Raw genomic sequence first — 17,011 nt, 5'->3', positions numbered from 1 at the left:
GCAGAAAGGATAAAAGGTTTATAGACATATTATAGTTATCTCACGAATCTCACGTGTTGACGCTGAACGATCCTTCTTAAGAGTTCCAAGCTCATTGAAGCATGCGATTATCTATCACTTTAGCCGGGGTGTCGAAGTTGGCCGGCCTTGCAACGTGGGAGAAGCGGACGCGATTTTCGCCACCGCTGCGAATCGAGCCCCGGCGCCGGGTATGCTTGAAACGCAGTGCCAGTGCACTACGTTTAACACACATGGATATCCATTCACGAAATAACTTATTACTATTTATTTCTATTTTAATTTGACACGGCTACTAGGGGCAAATCTCGTGGAGACCGTGGACATATTCGGACGTGTTTTTTCCTGAATAATTTTTGAAGATTGCTAATGCAATCAGCGCCGAGATTAGATTGAATCTTTCGAGTCTGTATTTATTATCTTCGACTTGTTCTTGGCCGTTATGTGATCCCGAGGAGGATTAGGTGCCATAAAATTAAAGAAGAAGAAGAAGGCTACTGGGGGCTACGGCACGAGTCTCGTGCGTCAAGAGGCGTAATCGTTTCTATACCCGATAACTGGCTCCTACTCTCGAGGGACCAGCTATGCACTCATTGGGTGTCTCCGTACTAATCGAGTCACCACTCTCGCATCGTGCGTGCACCATCCGCGAACCCGGGCATGAAGATTCATTCTTGACTTTTTCATATTTACTACGTGTTGGAGAGCAAACGGATTGACAACCGAGAGCTCCCTAGATAACCGTGCCCTTTCTTGGCCCCACAACTCACCATGGACAGCGGTACTTGGGCCCGTATCACTACAGGACTTTAGTGGTGCATTCAGATCGCAATTGACGTCGCTTGGTTACTGCAGAGCGCGCCGACTAGTCGACATTAGATCTTGTGATCGAGCCGTACTGAATCAGAACAGCCCCATTGCAACGTTCCAGCAAGACCACTGGGAGGTGGGCGCATGACCTGACTGGGAGAGGCTATATATTCGCGTCACCAGACCAATTGAAGCATGCGATTATCTTTTACTTTAGCCGGGGTGTCGAAGTTGGCTGGCCTTGCAACGTGGGAGAAGCGGACGCGATTCCCGCCACCGCTGCGAGTCGAGCCCCGGCGCCGGGTATGCTTGAAACGCAATGCCAGTGCACTACGTTTGACACACATGGATATCCATTCACGAAATAACATATTACTATTTGTTTCTATTTTAATTTGACACGGTTACTGGGGGCAAATCTCGTGGAGACCGTGGACATATTCGGACGTGTTTTGTCCTGAATAATTTTTGAAGATTACTAATGCCATCAGCGCCGAGATTAGATTGAATCTTTCGAGTCTGTATTTATTATCTTCGACTTGTTCTTGGCCGTTATGTGATCCCGAGAAGGATTAGGTGCCATAAAATCAAAGAAGAAGAAGAAGGCTACTGGGGGCCACGGCACGAGTCTCGTGCGTCAAGAGGCGTAATCGTTTCTATACCCGATAACTGGCTCCTACTCTCAAGGGACCAGCTATGCACTCACTGGGTGTCTCCGTACTAACCGAGTCACCACTCTCGCATCGCTTGCACGTGACCATCCGAGAACCCGGGCATGAAGATTCATTCTTGACTTTTTCATATTTACTACGTGTTGGAGAGCAAACGGATTGACAGCCGAGAGCTCCCCAGATAACCGTGCCCTTTCTTGGCCCCACAACTCACCATGGACAGCGGTACTTGGGCCCGTATCACTACAGGCCCTTAGTGGCGCATTCAGATCGCCATTGACGTCGCTTGGTTACTGCAGAGCGCGCCGACCAGCCGACATCAGATCTTGCGACCGAGCCGTACTGAATCAGAACAACCCCATTGCAACGTTCCAGCGAGACCACTGGGAGGTGGGCGCATGACTTGACTGGGAGAGGCTATATATTCGTATCACCAGATCAATTGACTTTAACCCTAGGCCCAAAGGAACTCGTGCAGAGAATCAAAGACCTAAGACAGCTTAACTCGGTCGATACAATACGACAGTGCTCGCACCAGCGCAGTTTTTGAGCCACTCAGATCGCCGGATCCTAACGCGGATCCGCTACTTTTTTCGCGCTCCTTTCTGCCACGATTCACAAAAGGTAGTAGCCTTGCCACTGTTAACAACGTGGACGGGAGCGAGGCCGCCGTGGCCAGCGTGATTACCGGTAGTAGGTCCGACGCACGTTGCGCGTAACTTTTAACTTTTTAATTCGTTATGATTATTTGTACTTAATGCATTAAATTATGCGTTTTACTCATTGATATTGTTTAACAATAATCTTATCGTTGCTTATTAAAAATGCAACGATAATTTTATCATTGCATCTTTAATACGCGTATATATCGATGCTGTGAGATTTATATCAATATTACTCGTATAAAGCCGGGTAGTCACTAGGAGCAACGTGCAACGCAACGGTTGCTACAATTTTTTTACAATGTGTTTGTTCCGGAATAAGACGTATTTACGCAGCAACCGTTGCGTTGCACGTTGTACGGTTCTAGTGAGTATCCGGCATAACAAACTCCCTCCGTGATTATATCTCCGATTTAAGATGAGCTTAGTATACTCTCAACGCAAATACGTGTGTTAGAAATTCGCGGTTGACTTATGGCCGCTGGACATTAGTATATTCTGCCTGTTGCGTTTCGCCGCAAAACCTAAGGCCGGGTACTCACTAGGACCGTGCAACGTGCAACGCAACGGTTGCTACAATTTTTTCACAATGTGTTCCGAAATAAGACGTACTCACTAGTTGCAGCAATCGTTGCGTTGCACGTTGCACGGTCTTAGTGAGTACCCGGCATAAGATGGCTAATAGAATGGCTGGCAAAAAATGATGCTGTTGATACATCATTTTTTTTCCATGTATATATTTCCCTTATTACCTGTAGCATAGCGTGACCTTGCGATCTCGTAATATCAGGAATTGAGCGCTAGTCAAGCGAAAAGCATTAGAACTTCTCAACATAAATCGTGTAGATACTCTTTGAAAAGAAGCTGAAACTCTCTAATCAGAACTATCGAATTTTAAAGTAGGAGTGCCAGCTTCACACACCCGTCAGATTATATCCTTTCGCGAATTTTTAGAGCTATGTCAACGACAGGAAAAATAAAATGAAATAATTGAAAGCGATCGGTTCCGATCGGTCAGATTCAGATGAAAGCACAGTAAATCTGAACTGCTTCGTGTTCGCCCCAAATACTAGTAAGACCCCTGTTGAGCTGGCCCCCCCACCTTGCAGAAATTAAAAAAAAAAAAAATAGCGCAAAATTACAAGCTATTTGTGAGTTTTTATATCCTACAAATTAAAATTTTTGAGCTTGTCACACTGAACAGGAATTTAATATTTTTTATGGGGGGCGCTGAGTCAACGTTTAAAAATAGATATTGAATTGATTTTTACGGCAGAATTAGGAGCTATTTATGAGTTTTCAAAATGATATAGTTTGGATTTTTGATCTCATCCTCTTAACCCCGAAACAACCCTTTAATTGATTCAACTCAAGAGAAAAATGTTGAGAAAAATTTAAATGTATCGCGGATATAATTCGTATAGCGTATAAACTCTAAGAATAAACTCTTAAAATACGCGCATTTTGATTATTGAGCTACAACCCCTTCGCAAGAAAACCATCCCATCTTCCTGGCTTAAGAGAGAACTGTACTTAAAATGAATAAAATTATTTTACGACTAAATATTGTTTACTAAATTCTGAACACTAAAATAAAAAGAAAGAGTACTTCACTCTTGAGACCGTTAGGGATCGGGGGTAGTTTTCCATCAAACGGCTAGGGTACAAAATCTGAAACTTCATATTTTTGTGATACAAATTATCCTGAATCGAGTTTACAAGTAGCAATTGATTCTGCTGATGAGAACGAGTACTTTACTCTTGAGATTAATAGGACTGAGTTCTATTAGGAGCTGTTTGAAGCAGAAGGGATGAATATATTAAGTTTATTTGTATGGTACAAATTAGTACAAATTCAGTCCTTCAAATTTCTGTATTTAATTTTCTTTTTTTTTTCTTGTGGTCTTTCTAGCTTAATGCTAAGGTAGCACCGCCACGATTTTCTCCGAAATGGCACAGGATACAAAATTGTTATTAGTGGTACAAAATAGTACAAAATGGGTACTAAATATTCTGATAGGTCCGGTTTGATTCTGCCAATTTGGTCCTGCTAGCTTAGAAGAGGTTATTTCGTTCGGCAGGAATAGCCTGTGTTATATATGGGATTGGACGGTTCCTCATATATGGGATTGGACGGCATTGAAGCAAAGGGAGGATCAATTTCCTTCCGAATACCCTACCATTTTCGTATTTTTCATTTTCTGTGCTTACGATGATGCCTGGGGTCACTAGATACCTGGGGTCGCGGCTTCTCGCAACATGAACGACAGGGATGGAGTAGGAGTAATCGTACCCCACTTTTATTCACATAAATTATAAAAATATTTGCTAGGCTCTAAAGTTTATCCACTTCCGAGCCTATCCATTTCGAGGCAATAGATTATATATATTATTATATATATATTATTATAATATCTCTCGTTTCTCATATGTATTACATTTTATTTACGTCTGTGATATAATTTTTACAAATCCATTGCCTCAAAATGATTAAAATATAAATAAACTTTTTTCATATTAAATGCTATCTCTTTACTAGAACGCAAGGATATTTTAAAAAATAATTGATCACATCTGTCAAATAAAATTTTTATAAAACATTGGATATGAATTTTTAAAGCCAATATAATATATGTATATAGATATAATGTAAAAGATATAAAAGGTAAAAAATGCGCGGACAGTTAATGCAAATTAATATGCATAAGTATTTTGCTGCTTGAAATCTTCAAGTGTTAAATCATAAGATATAAGATAAGGGGAGTATGGGGCGATGGAGGGAGGGAGGGAAGGATCTTCACAATGTGAGGAAGCAATTTGACTTTTAATTTACTATCACTTCGTATTTCACTTAAGTAGTTGCATTGCAGTAGGTTATTCAAAACAAGGGGTGCAGAAGGCAGAAAAAAATCTGTGTCGGATGACTGTGCTTTTTCGTAAGCGAAGCAGAGTGACTAAGTGTGAATTCAATTAAGGGTTTGTTTTAAGCGTCTATCAGGCTCTGTTTACGGACTCGTTCGTTTTCCGGATAACAAGATAAAATTGACAATTTAAGGGGAATCGATCCATGTAACAAGAACCTCCTAATCTAAACTCAGTTGATTATTTGCCCAGAAAAAATTCATTTACAGCACTTGCGTTATTGTATATATAGTGTTAACAGAAAATTCATTTGATTTTTAACAGATAATATTATCTAAATATACTTTTTAAAGAAAGAATGATGCTAAAGATTACGATTATTATAAATAATAAATTTGGAATTTCGAAATAGAATGATTGTCTTTCTCTAGCAGTGACTTGTCCCTGACGACCGCGACGTCGGCGTCGGGACGCTGACGACGTGCCACGTTGCCGACGTGCCCGTATACCCCCCTCGACTCTATTTCCGCATTTTGTTTGACGCGACCTGGATTAAAAGCTCTCGCTTGTTCCCGTGTGTATTATACCCACGGTTCTTATGACGTTCGTTCTTGACAATAACGTGCATTTCTTATTTCTCTTCTGTACTTTTTCTTTACAAAATTTTTATTTCTTATGGAAAGGCGCGAAACGAGGAAAAGCTTTCTATCATTTACGACTTTATCAATTTTTAAAGAAAGTGTGATAATATCTATCTTATAAAAACTAAGAGTTATAAGAGTATCGCGATAATCAAATTAAATTCGATATTCAAAATTTTTCTATCTTGAAAAAGAGTACAAATTTTGTTAGTCTTAGACTTTATATTTTTTCAGATGAGGAAATGTATATTTCTAGATATTATCTACTATATATAGTTCAATTTCAGAATTATAATTTTTCAGAAACTTTGTATATTTTCAAATATATATATTATATATATTGCAGTAATATTTCTCTGATTAATATCATTTTAAGGCGATGCACGCATATGCCGATATACAACACGGACAAATTCTCATTTTCCATTTGTATTAAACATAAATACACTCTATACTTTCGTAAATATAACTTCTTAGAAATGCACTAACAGTTATGCTATTTAATGTCAACGTGTTAAACAAAAATGCCCGTATTATACCATCTTACGTATGCAGCATTCTAGGTCTTATCGTACTCGCTATTCCGCGCCTTCATAGCCGAGTCGTTACATTATTCATGTTTAATATCATCAAGTATTTCATCCCCCTGACTAAAAGCAACCAGCCAGCCACCACCGGTGGCGGCGCTAATATTGCTAAGGAGGGATGGACTCTGATGGACGGACAGCAACGATAACACCTTTGCACGGCATGTAAAGGAAGCTTTTTTTAAAGGCGGCCCTCGAAATATATTTAAACCTTTCTTCCTCGGTATGAATTATTCTGGATTTTATCATCGGTTTTTCGCACTCTAGTTTTATTTTAATAAATTACATAACTATCATTCAATTATATTAAACTCGATTATGTTAAACAGATTTTTAAAATGTCTGTAATAGTGTAAACACGCGATCGTATTTTTAGAATAAAGAAAATATATGTCTGTGAAGTTGGCTCCCTTTTTTCAAAATTCGGAAATTTTTATTAGAGTTCTGGATTCCCCAGAAAGAGTTCTAGAGTTCTCTGTAGTTTTTAAAGAGAGTTCCGTCATTTAAAGTGGTAAAAACACCATTTTAAAAATGGGGGGGCTAACTTTACGGCGCCCCCCATTTTTGAAAAAATAAATTTTTTATGGTAGTTCCGGATAGATTTCGATGAGTTCTAGAATTCCCTATAGGTTTTAAAAAGAGTTCCGTTCAAATAAGCCCAAAAATCAATGTCAAAGTTAAACAAAAAATTTCCACTTTTTTTAAAAATCAATTTTTTATGGTAGATTTAGAAAGATTTCGACGAGTACTAGAGTTCCTTATAGGTTTTATAAAGCCCCGACCAATATTTCAAAAGTTACAGGCCCTCAAAGCACCGCACCTCGAAAATTATTCTAAGTTCCGAGAGGTAATTTTTTTTTTCGGAAATCGGCAGTTCTCGCTGGAGTTCTGGTGGCTCCCCGAGGAGTTCTATCGAAAACTATTAGGGTCCGAAGCGCTCCGACTAATATATCAAAAGTTACAGCCCTTCAAAGTACCGCGCTTAAAATAAAAAAATTATTTTACCGGAGTTCTCGCGGGAGTTCTGGTGGCCCCCCGAGGAGTTCTATCGAAAACTATAAGGGTCCGAAACGCTCCGACCAATATTTCAAAAGTTACAGCCTCTCAAAGTACCGCAACTCGAAAATATTCTAAGTCCATTAAAATAGTTTCGATCCATTAAAATACTTAATAAAGGTTTTGGTTTCGGTTTTCTAGCTAACAAAAGTACCGGTATTTTGTAAATTACAGTTTTTTAAGGTTCCGGTTCATTAAAATTTTTTTACTGAAATTTTCATTGAATTAAATTACTCATATGCATTACTGCGTTTGTGAAAGTGAGTTTAGTTCCTCTCTAGAAATGTATCGAATGCAAACGTAAACGAATGTCGCAGGATCGATTTAAAATTGATCAAAGGAAATTCGTAAATGAAAGCCGGTAATCACGGAGCACCCTGTACACGCGCGTAATCTTGAACTTGCGAAACGGACACCGTTCTTTCGCGTAGAAAGAAACTTTATTTTAGGTTACGTACTGCGTGTGTGTGTGATGTATAACTGGAGATCATTTTCGTTTTCTGTTGTTTCCACGTTAACGGAAAATAAGAAAAAGGTAAAGAGGAGGGTAACACTATTAGCAAATTGAATATTTAATTGGCACTATTAAATGCTTACATGTAACTATCACCATGTAAATATTGTTACATTCGACCCGTTTCAACCGCTGTCACTATACATAGCCATACTGTCTTAAACCGTACTAGTGATTCACGAATCGAGAGAGCCAATACGAAAAGCGGTAGGTCGCAGCTTTGACAGTCGGAGAAATTATAAATTCTCTGTTACCAATCCACCCCCGATACATCGTCAAAACAATGGCATTCATTTTATGACTTGCGATCAACTGATCGATTGGTTTAATTTATTAATTTACTGTAATGCATATATACGTATAAATAATCTGATTATATGATTAATTTTATGATATGTGTAAATTTGCATTAATTTGCACATATGAAACTGATGTTTGTAATCAATTGATTGATTGAGAGTTAATTTATTGTAATACATGCGTATAAATGCAACGACGGATTTACGACAATTTTTTTTATAAGATATACCACTGTCCATGAGTTTGGAAACGTGGTAATTATTCAAACGATAGAGAAAATTATCAACGAAAGAAATATCTGTTGTTATTTCAACGTTAATGTGTCACAATGATAAGAGCGAAACTTTACACACAGTGCAGCCTTCTAAAAAGTACTTAAAAAGTTGAAGATTCTTTGTTAAAGTATCGCGCGTTATATATATATATTATATCGTTACATATATATATATATATTGTATATATGTTCACGAACCTATGGACAGTATCGTGTATCTCTTCCATCGCTAATTTTCATATTTACGCCTAAAGGGAAACTGATGAGCAAATCGTGTCAGAAATCCGATAGCAATGTACTGCTGGATTGCTGGAACGCCCCGTAATCAGGCAGAAAGTTCAAGGGCGGCTTAGCGGCGTGCGTTCCTAAGTCCTAGAAACGTAACTTTTATCCTTTCGTACCGTCTATTACTGGGACCTACGAGTCGAGTTATCCGAGTTGCGCCTGGGGCGCTCCAAACTTTGTCCTGCGGTTAAAACTATCCGAAAGCATCGCAGTCGTGCCCCGGAACAAAGGCCCGGCCATTGATCGGGGCACCGACTTCGGTATCCGCTGAAAGCAGCGGATGTATTTTCTTATTCTGTTTTGAGGCTCTTGCCCAATCGTCTCACGCATAAGTTACGAGAATGTAATGCAATCATCGTTACTGTCCTAATAAACCTTCACGTATGAATCCATACGTCAATTCTACGGTTGTTCTATCTCTCTCCCTCTCTCTCTCCCTCTCTCTCTCTTTCTATTTTTATACCATGTCTCTCCTTCACACCCTCGTCCTTCGAACGTTGTAGACACATCAAAAAGCGTATAAACCAATGCGAATTTTTAATTAATTTTAAAATTTTTCGAGAGTAGGTCATCGCACCTCGACGCGGAATACCGAGCGATCGATCGCGATTGAACGATTCGCAGATGCAGTTTCATGTCATCTCGTTCATGTTTGGGGAAAACTTGAGCACCGATTCGCAATCAATAAAGTTCTCCTATCCGATCGAGTTCTCCAACTTCCTATTATATACACTGAGAAAAAAATGTTGTAAATTTGACTAAACTCGTTTAGTTGTAGTGATTTGTTTAATGCAAATATTAATATATTTAAATCAAATATACGTGAGTAATATCAAGAAATTCTGAATCTATTTAAATATAATATTTTTTGAATTAACAAATGTTAGCTTGACAGCCCGTGACCGCTGCATTTAGTTGAATCAAATAATATTTCTTTGAATCTACGATTTTTTTTTCTCAGTGTAGGAAGTTTTTTTGCAGGCCTCCGATGCACAAATATGGATCGAATGGCAAATACATTTTACTGTGATAATATTTGGACACGCTTCTTGTAACTTTTGAACAACCGAGTTATTTTTTTCAAAAATTACGTTACAACCATCGCTGGCAAATCCTATCAAGTTCTTCATGGGCACTCCAAACTTCTCAAACCAATTTTTAATTCTCGTAAATAACTGCTGCTGTTGCTCCTTCGGCAGCTGCATCAGCATCTTGAGATGAATAAATCTGAATTTAAAAAGAGAGCACAAATATGAAAATATACATTTAGGCATATTTTTATATACATACATAAAAAAGTTGATTGTATTTTACTACTTTAAAATGTATGAAATAAATAATAGTATATATTTCTAAAATATTTAAAGTGGCAACGCTGGGGCTCGTGCGGAAAAACTGGGCTATCTTTCGGAGGAGACATTAAATTTAGAAATTGGTCGTCAAGCTAGGGGAGCTTGTGAGTATTACATTGCACGTATAAGTGGACTCGATAAGCTTCTTAATGAGTCTTGTTGACATGTCCGTCTATATGTCATATGTACACAGTAAAAAATTTAATGTCAATGAAAGTCCACTCTAAATTTTGTGTTAAAATAACTCATTCATCGATGAATGAGTTATTTTAACACGATGAATGAGTTATTTTAACACAAAATTTAGAGTGGACTTTCATTGACATTAAATTTTTTACAGTGTATAGACGGACACATGCCGATGCGGATATCTCTCTTTCTATTGATTAACAAATTGGCATACTTTCTTTGTGAATTTTTTATAAAAGAAAGGGTGGCAGTGTGGTCTTGTGGTAAAGCGCCAGACTCGTAACTCCGTGGAACCGGGTTCGAGTCCACCTGATCACAGGAATTTTTATATTCCAAACTGCACCCCCCGCACGAGTGGGGCTCGTGCGGAGAAACTGGGCTATCTTTCGGAGGAGACATTAAATTTGAAATTGGTCGTCAAGCTTGGGGAGCTTGGAAGTTTTGGTAAAAAGGGGCCTATAGCGAAGGCCGAACTTCCTCGACATCGGCAATGTCAACATTTTTAATCCTGTTTTCGCGATTCCTATATGAAAGCCTTCAAAAAGTGTTGTCCGGTAGAATTGACCTCTACCTCGTTTTCTCTTTGTCTGTACGCACTGGATAGAAAAAGACAGCTTGACTTCTACCAGTCGCTATCTCTTTTCTTCCACCGGTGTGAGTCGCCGGTCATATTTTTTTTTAAATTTATTTATTGTGAAACTGAGTGTTTTTATCATACTTTTTGTTTATAGTTAATGCATTCCAAAGCACGACTGACGTAAATTAAATTATGATTAAAAGTTTTATACACAAATATTTATGTAATTCGTTGCGCTATGTCTGAAATTAAATCAAGATTTGGTTAGAAACAAAGATAAAATTTTCTGCGTTGGGTCTTTGAATGTAGTCTTTATATTCATATTGTATAAAAAGTAATATCTGATAAAAGTACAAGCTTGGAGATATAGAATTATGTATTAGTATTGGAAACGTGAAAGTTATGCTTTAAGAGACTTATGATCTTGATTAATAACCATGTATACAGCGCGCAAGAAGGCTTTTTAATGCCAACACCGCGACTTTTATACTTAATAATTTTTATTTTCTTTGTGGATTAATTAATCGGAAAACTTGGTATTATTATTTTATTTCATATTCGTAATTTTTTCCTTGTTTATATGCATGCTTCATGCATCAGTTCTATAAAAAATAATACTGCAGCTCCATATCGTAATGAGTGGATTCTGCACTATTTTAGGACATATTTTTTGATAGTTTTTAAAATTTTTGAAATTACAGTTTCTTTCGGTTCCGGTTTATTAAAATTTTCTTATTGAAATTTTTATTGAATTAAATTACTTACATGCGTACTGCGTTTGTGGATATGTACCTATATAAGCAGGGACTCGGACCGGACGAAAATCTCTGTTTGGTTCCGGTTTTGGTCCATCAAAATACTTAATAAAGGTTTCGGTTTCGATTTCGGTTTTCTAGCTGACGAAAGTACCGGTATTTTGTAAATTAGTTTTTTTCGGTTCTGGTTTATTAAAATTTCTTATTGAAATTTTTATTGAATTAAATTACTTATATGCATACTGCGTTTGTGGATATGTACTTATAAGCAGGGACTCGGACCGGACGAAAATCTCTGTTTGGTTCCGGTTTCGGTCCATTAAAATACTTAATAAAGGTTTTGGTTTCGACTTCGGTTTTCTAGCTATAAACAAAAGTACTGGTATTTTGTAAATTACAGTTTTTTTCGGTTCCGGTTCATTAAAATTTTTATTGAATTAAATTAATTATATACATACTGCGTTTGTGGATATGTACTTCAGTACGATTAAAGTGTTAACGTTAGATCCCACATTTTTTTTTAAATCTTTTTTATTTCTGATAAAAATAAATGTGCTAAATATTGTATTATATTTTTTTACATTGCAATTTTGAAAACTAAATATAATTACAGTTAACTTACGCGTCAAAACCTCTGATATTCTTCCGGAAAATTAGTGTAAAGAGACTCGTCTGTGTTTATCAATAAGAGCTTGTTATCTCTTTGTCTAATGCTAAAGTACTCGACCGTTCTTTGACCCGGTATCTAATGTAAATCAACCTTCGGATAAAGAAACCGGCCAAGTGCGCCGAGTCGACGCCTGTTACACTGTAGCTCTCTTCTCAGCATACAATTTTTTATTTCGACATGAAATGCAAGTCAGTAAAATCCTTTTTTTAGCTTCATTAAGTTTATAATGAAGTCGGGTATATACATGAGCGGTTTAAATTCTTACACTAAAAATTAGCTGTAATATATTGAAATGATGTTAACTTGGTATTTCTTGGTGTAACTTTTGTTGTTGTGACATATGAGATTTAATACGCTTACGTTTAGACTTTTCAAAAGTCTTTCGCTTGAGGGCAGAATAAACGAGATAGATGAGTTTCAAATACATTCGGTAAAGTCTGAATTTAATAGAATCATGATAAATATAAAAGACATTAGTATTCGGAAATGTGCTTCTTAATTTTCTACGCGAGAAAACCCGCTATTGGTGCAGAGTTAATGACCTAGTTTTGTTATCCTTTTGATATGTTTTTGTTCGATGCATATCCCTTTTTTTCTTGCCACGGTATTCTGAATTCAAGTCCGATTGTTTCGATCGACAAAGACGACCCGACGAACGTTTGCTGACCCGGACCGGACGAAAATATCGGTTTGGTTCCGGTTTCGGTCCATCAAAATACTTAACAAAGGTTTCGGTTTCGATTTCGGTTTTCTAGCTGACAAAAGTACCGGTATTTTGTAAATTAGTTTTTTTCGGTTTCGGTTTATTAAAATTTTCTTATTAAAATTTTTATTGAATTAAATTACTTAATGCATACTGCGTTTGCGGATATGTACTTATAAGCAGGGACTCGGGCCGGACGAAAGTCTGTTTGGTTCCGGTTTTGGTCCATCAAAATACTTAATAAAGGTTTCGGTTTCGATTTCGGTTTTCTAGCTGACAAAAGTACCGGTATTTTGTAAATTAGTTTTTTCCGGTTCCGGTTTATTAAAATTTTTTTATTGAAATTTTTATTGAATTAAATTACTTATATGCATACTGCGTTTGATTCGGTTGAATGCACTCGCGCTGCGTCAATATATATAACGTAAAGATCCTTCACTTTCTCAAAAAAATGATTTCGAAAAGAACAAGTTAGTGAAATTTATAGGCCCGATGTTTCGGCCCTCGAGCTTACTACAGCGATTATGACAACCATATAGTGTCGTGTTCTAACAATTGTTCGCACGTCGAGCGTGGGTTAGTATACCTGATTCGTATTTGCAAAAAAGGTTTCGGTTTCGATTTCGGTTTTCTAGCTGACAAAAGTACCGGTATTTTGTAAATTAGTTTTTTCCGGTTCCGGTTTATTAAAATTTTTTTATTGAAATTTTTATTGAATTCAATTAAATTGAATTAAATTACTTATATGCATACTGCGTTAGATTCGGTTGAATGCACTCGCGCTGCGTCAATATATATAACGTAAAGATCCTCCACTTTCTCAAAAAAATGATTTCGAAAAGAACAAGTTAGTGAAATTTATAGGCCCGATGTTTCGGCCCTCGAGCTTACTACAGCGATTATGACAACCATATAGTGTCGTGTTCTAACAATTGTCCGCACGTCGAGCGTGGGTTTAGTATACCTGATTCGTATTTGCACAAAATCATGTCGAAAAGCATGATTTCGATCTCGACCGAGCATGTCCTCGTACGTGTGGAAAATCAGCATGGAAGATAATACAAGTGTGAGGAATCAGAATGGACTTCTATGAACTCGATATCAAATTGTGTATCTATAGATACATAACTAGGTAGCAATACTGTCATTGTGTACGTTAGACTCTATCGTACGTCGAGTACTTTTTAAATAGATTTATAATATTTTTTATAATTTTAAATAGGTTTATAATATGTGTTGGTAAAAATTTTTCCTAAAAGTTTCTGATTGATTTTTGCAAGAGAGTATATGCTCATATGATGTGACTTATTGTATGTACGTTTGCGTGTCGCGTGCGAGAAACAAGAGAGACTGCGTGTATGTGATGTATAACTGGAGATCATTTTCGTTTTCTGTTGTTTCCACGTTAACGGAAAATAAGAAAAAGGTAAAGAGGAGGGTAACACTATTAGCAAATTGAATATTTAATTGGCACTATTAAATGCTTACATGTAACTATCACCATGTAAATATTGTTACATTCGACCCGTTTCAACCGCTGTCACTATACATAGCCATACTGTCTTAAACCGTACTAGTGATTCACGAATCGAGAGAGCCAATACGAAAAGCGGTAGGTCGCAGCTTTGACAGTCGGAGAAAGTATAAATTCTCTGTTACCAATCCACCCCCGATACATCGTCAAAACAATGGCATTCATTTTATGACTTGCGATCAACTGATCGATTGGTTTAATTTATTAATTTACTGTAATGCATATATACGTATAAATAATCTGATTATATGATTAATTTTATGATATGTGTAAATTTGCATTAATTTGCACATATGAAACTGATGTTTGTAATCAATTGATTGATTGAGAGTTAATTTATTGTAATACATGCGTATAAATGCAACGACGGATTTACGACAATTTTTTTATAAGATATACCACTGTCCATGAGTTTGGAAACGTGGTAATTATTCAAACGATAGAGAAAATTATCAACGAAAGAAATATCTGTTGTTATTTCAACGTTAATGTGTCACAATGATAAGAGCGAAACTTTACACACAGTGCAGCCTTCTAAAAAGTACTTAAAAAGTTGAAGATTCTTTGTTAAAGTATCGCGCGTTATATATATATATATATATATCGTTACATATATATATATATATATTGTATATATGTTCACGAACCTATGGACAGTATCGTGTATCTCTTCCATCGCTAATTTTCATATTTACGCCTAAAGGGAAACTGATGAGCAAATCGTGTCAGAAATCCGATAGCAATGTACTGCTGGATTGCTGGAACGCCCCGTAATCAGGCAGAAAGTTCAAGGGCGGCTTAGCGGCGTGCGTTCCTAAGTCCTAGAAACGTAACTTTTATCCTTTCGTACCGTCTATTACTGGGACCTACGAGTCGAGTTATCCGAGTTGCGCCTGGGGCGCTCCAAACTTTGTCCTGCGGTTAAAACTATCCGAAAGCATCGCAGTCGTGCCCGGAACAAAGGCCCGGCCATTGATCGGGGCACCGACTTCGGTATCCGCTGAAAGCAGCGGATGTATTTTCTTATTCTGTTTTGAGGCTCTTGCCCAATCGTCTCACGCATAAGTTACGAGAATGTAATGCAATCATCGTTACTGTCCTAATAAACCTTCACGTATGAATCCATACGTCAATTCTACGGTTGTTCTATCTCTCTCCCTCTCTCTCTCCCTCTCTCTCTCTTTCTATTTTTATACCATGTCTCTCCTTCACACCCTCGTCCTTCGAACGTTGTAGACACATCAAAAAGCGTATAAACCAATGCGAATTTTTAATTAATTTTAAAATTTTTCGAGAGTAGGTCATCGCACCTCGACGCGGAATACCGAGCGATCGATCGCGATTGAACGATTCGCAGATGCAGTTTCATGTCATCTCGTTCACGTTTGGGGAAAACTTGAGCACCGATTCGCAATCAATAAAGTTCTCCTATCCGATCGAGTTCTCCAACTGGGAAACAACTTATAATGCTGAGAAGGGCAGTTAAAATATATTAACATTATTTGTTACGCTATATTATTTTTTGTGAATTGTGGCAGAAAGGACAAAAGGTTAAAAATGCTTAAATGTTTGATTCGTCTTCGTGCAGCATGAAATCTTATTTCATCACAAGAAGGATCATTCGCCTCTTCTGACAGTAGTCACAACAAAAAAATCATATTTTTTTGTTCTATTTAAAGCTTTGATGTTTTCGGAGAAACCAGCGAAGTTGAAAACAATATTAAGCGCGAATATGCGTATTGTAAGAGAAAAGCACAGAGACATAATGAACTATAGTACTTCTGTTGAATTATTACGTTTTCGTAACTAAAAAACGAGATATTATCGAAGCTTTTACTACGCATACTTTCCCCCCGTAAGGGTTCCAAGTCCATTAAAGCATGCGATTATCTTTCACTTTAGCCGGGGTGTCGAAGTTGGCCGGCCTTGCAACGTGGGAGAAGCGGACGCGATTCCCGCCACCGCTGCGAGTCGACCCTTGGCGCCGGGCATGCTTGAAACGCAGTGCCCGTTTACTGCGTTTGACACAGACGGATATTCATTCACGAAATAACTTATTACTATTTATTTCTATTTTAATTTGACACGGCTACTGGGGGCAAGTTTCGTTGAGGCCGTTTTGGCCACAAGGATGGAGGCCGTTTTGGCGACAAGGATGGAGACAATAGGAATCCTTGTCTAATGTTCCTGTCCGTGTACGGTACGGGTACGGCACAACTGTGTCTGAATCGACCTTAAATAGGTTACATTAAAACACGAAACGAACGAGCAAGCCACAAAGACAACGGAGCTCGATGCTTATATTGCTCGTCACAAATCGCAGAGACGCACATTTTGGATTTGGTCAAACCTTGTGATTGCTATTGCGACTACGTTACTCAGGAGTAACCAGAACTGCTAGTAGTATCCGGTCGTAACGTAGTCGCAATAGCAATCACAAGGTTTGACCAAATCCAAAATGTGCGTCTCTGCGATTTGTGACGAGCAATATAAGCATCGAGCTCCGTTGTCTTTGTGGCTTGCTCGTTCGTTTCGTGTTTTAATGTAACCT

General features: G+C 37.7%; 1 protein-coding gene across 5 annotated transcripts in view; it reads left to right on the top strand.

Moving 5' to 3' along the window:
* M (zona pellucida domain-containing protein miniature) overlaps positions 1 to 17,011 on the top strand; it is a 308,803-nt gene that overhangs the window by 26,183 nt on the left and 265,609 nt on the right. The window lies entirely within an intron of this gene.

Source organism: Temnothorax longispinosus, chromosome 2, assembly GCF_030848805.1.
Source record: "Temnothorax longispinosus isolate EJ_2023e chromosome 2, Tlon_JGU_v1, whole genome shotgun sequence".
Classification (NCBI taxonomy): domain Eukaryota; kingdom Metazoa; phylum Arthropoda; class Insecta; order Hymenoptera; family Formicidae; genus Temnothorax; species Temnothorax longispinosus.
Note: the sequence above shows the minus strand (reverse complement) of the source record. Positions and strands in the feature narration are given on the sequence as shown.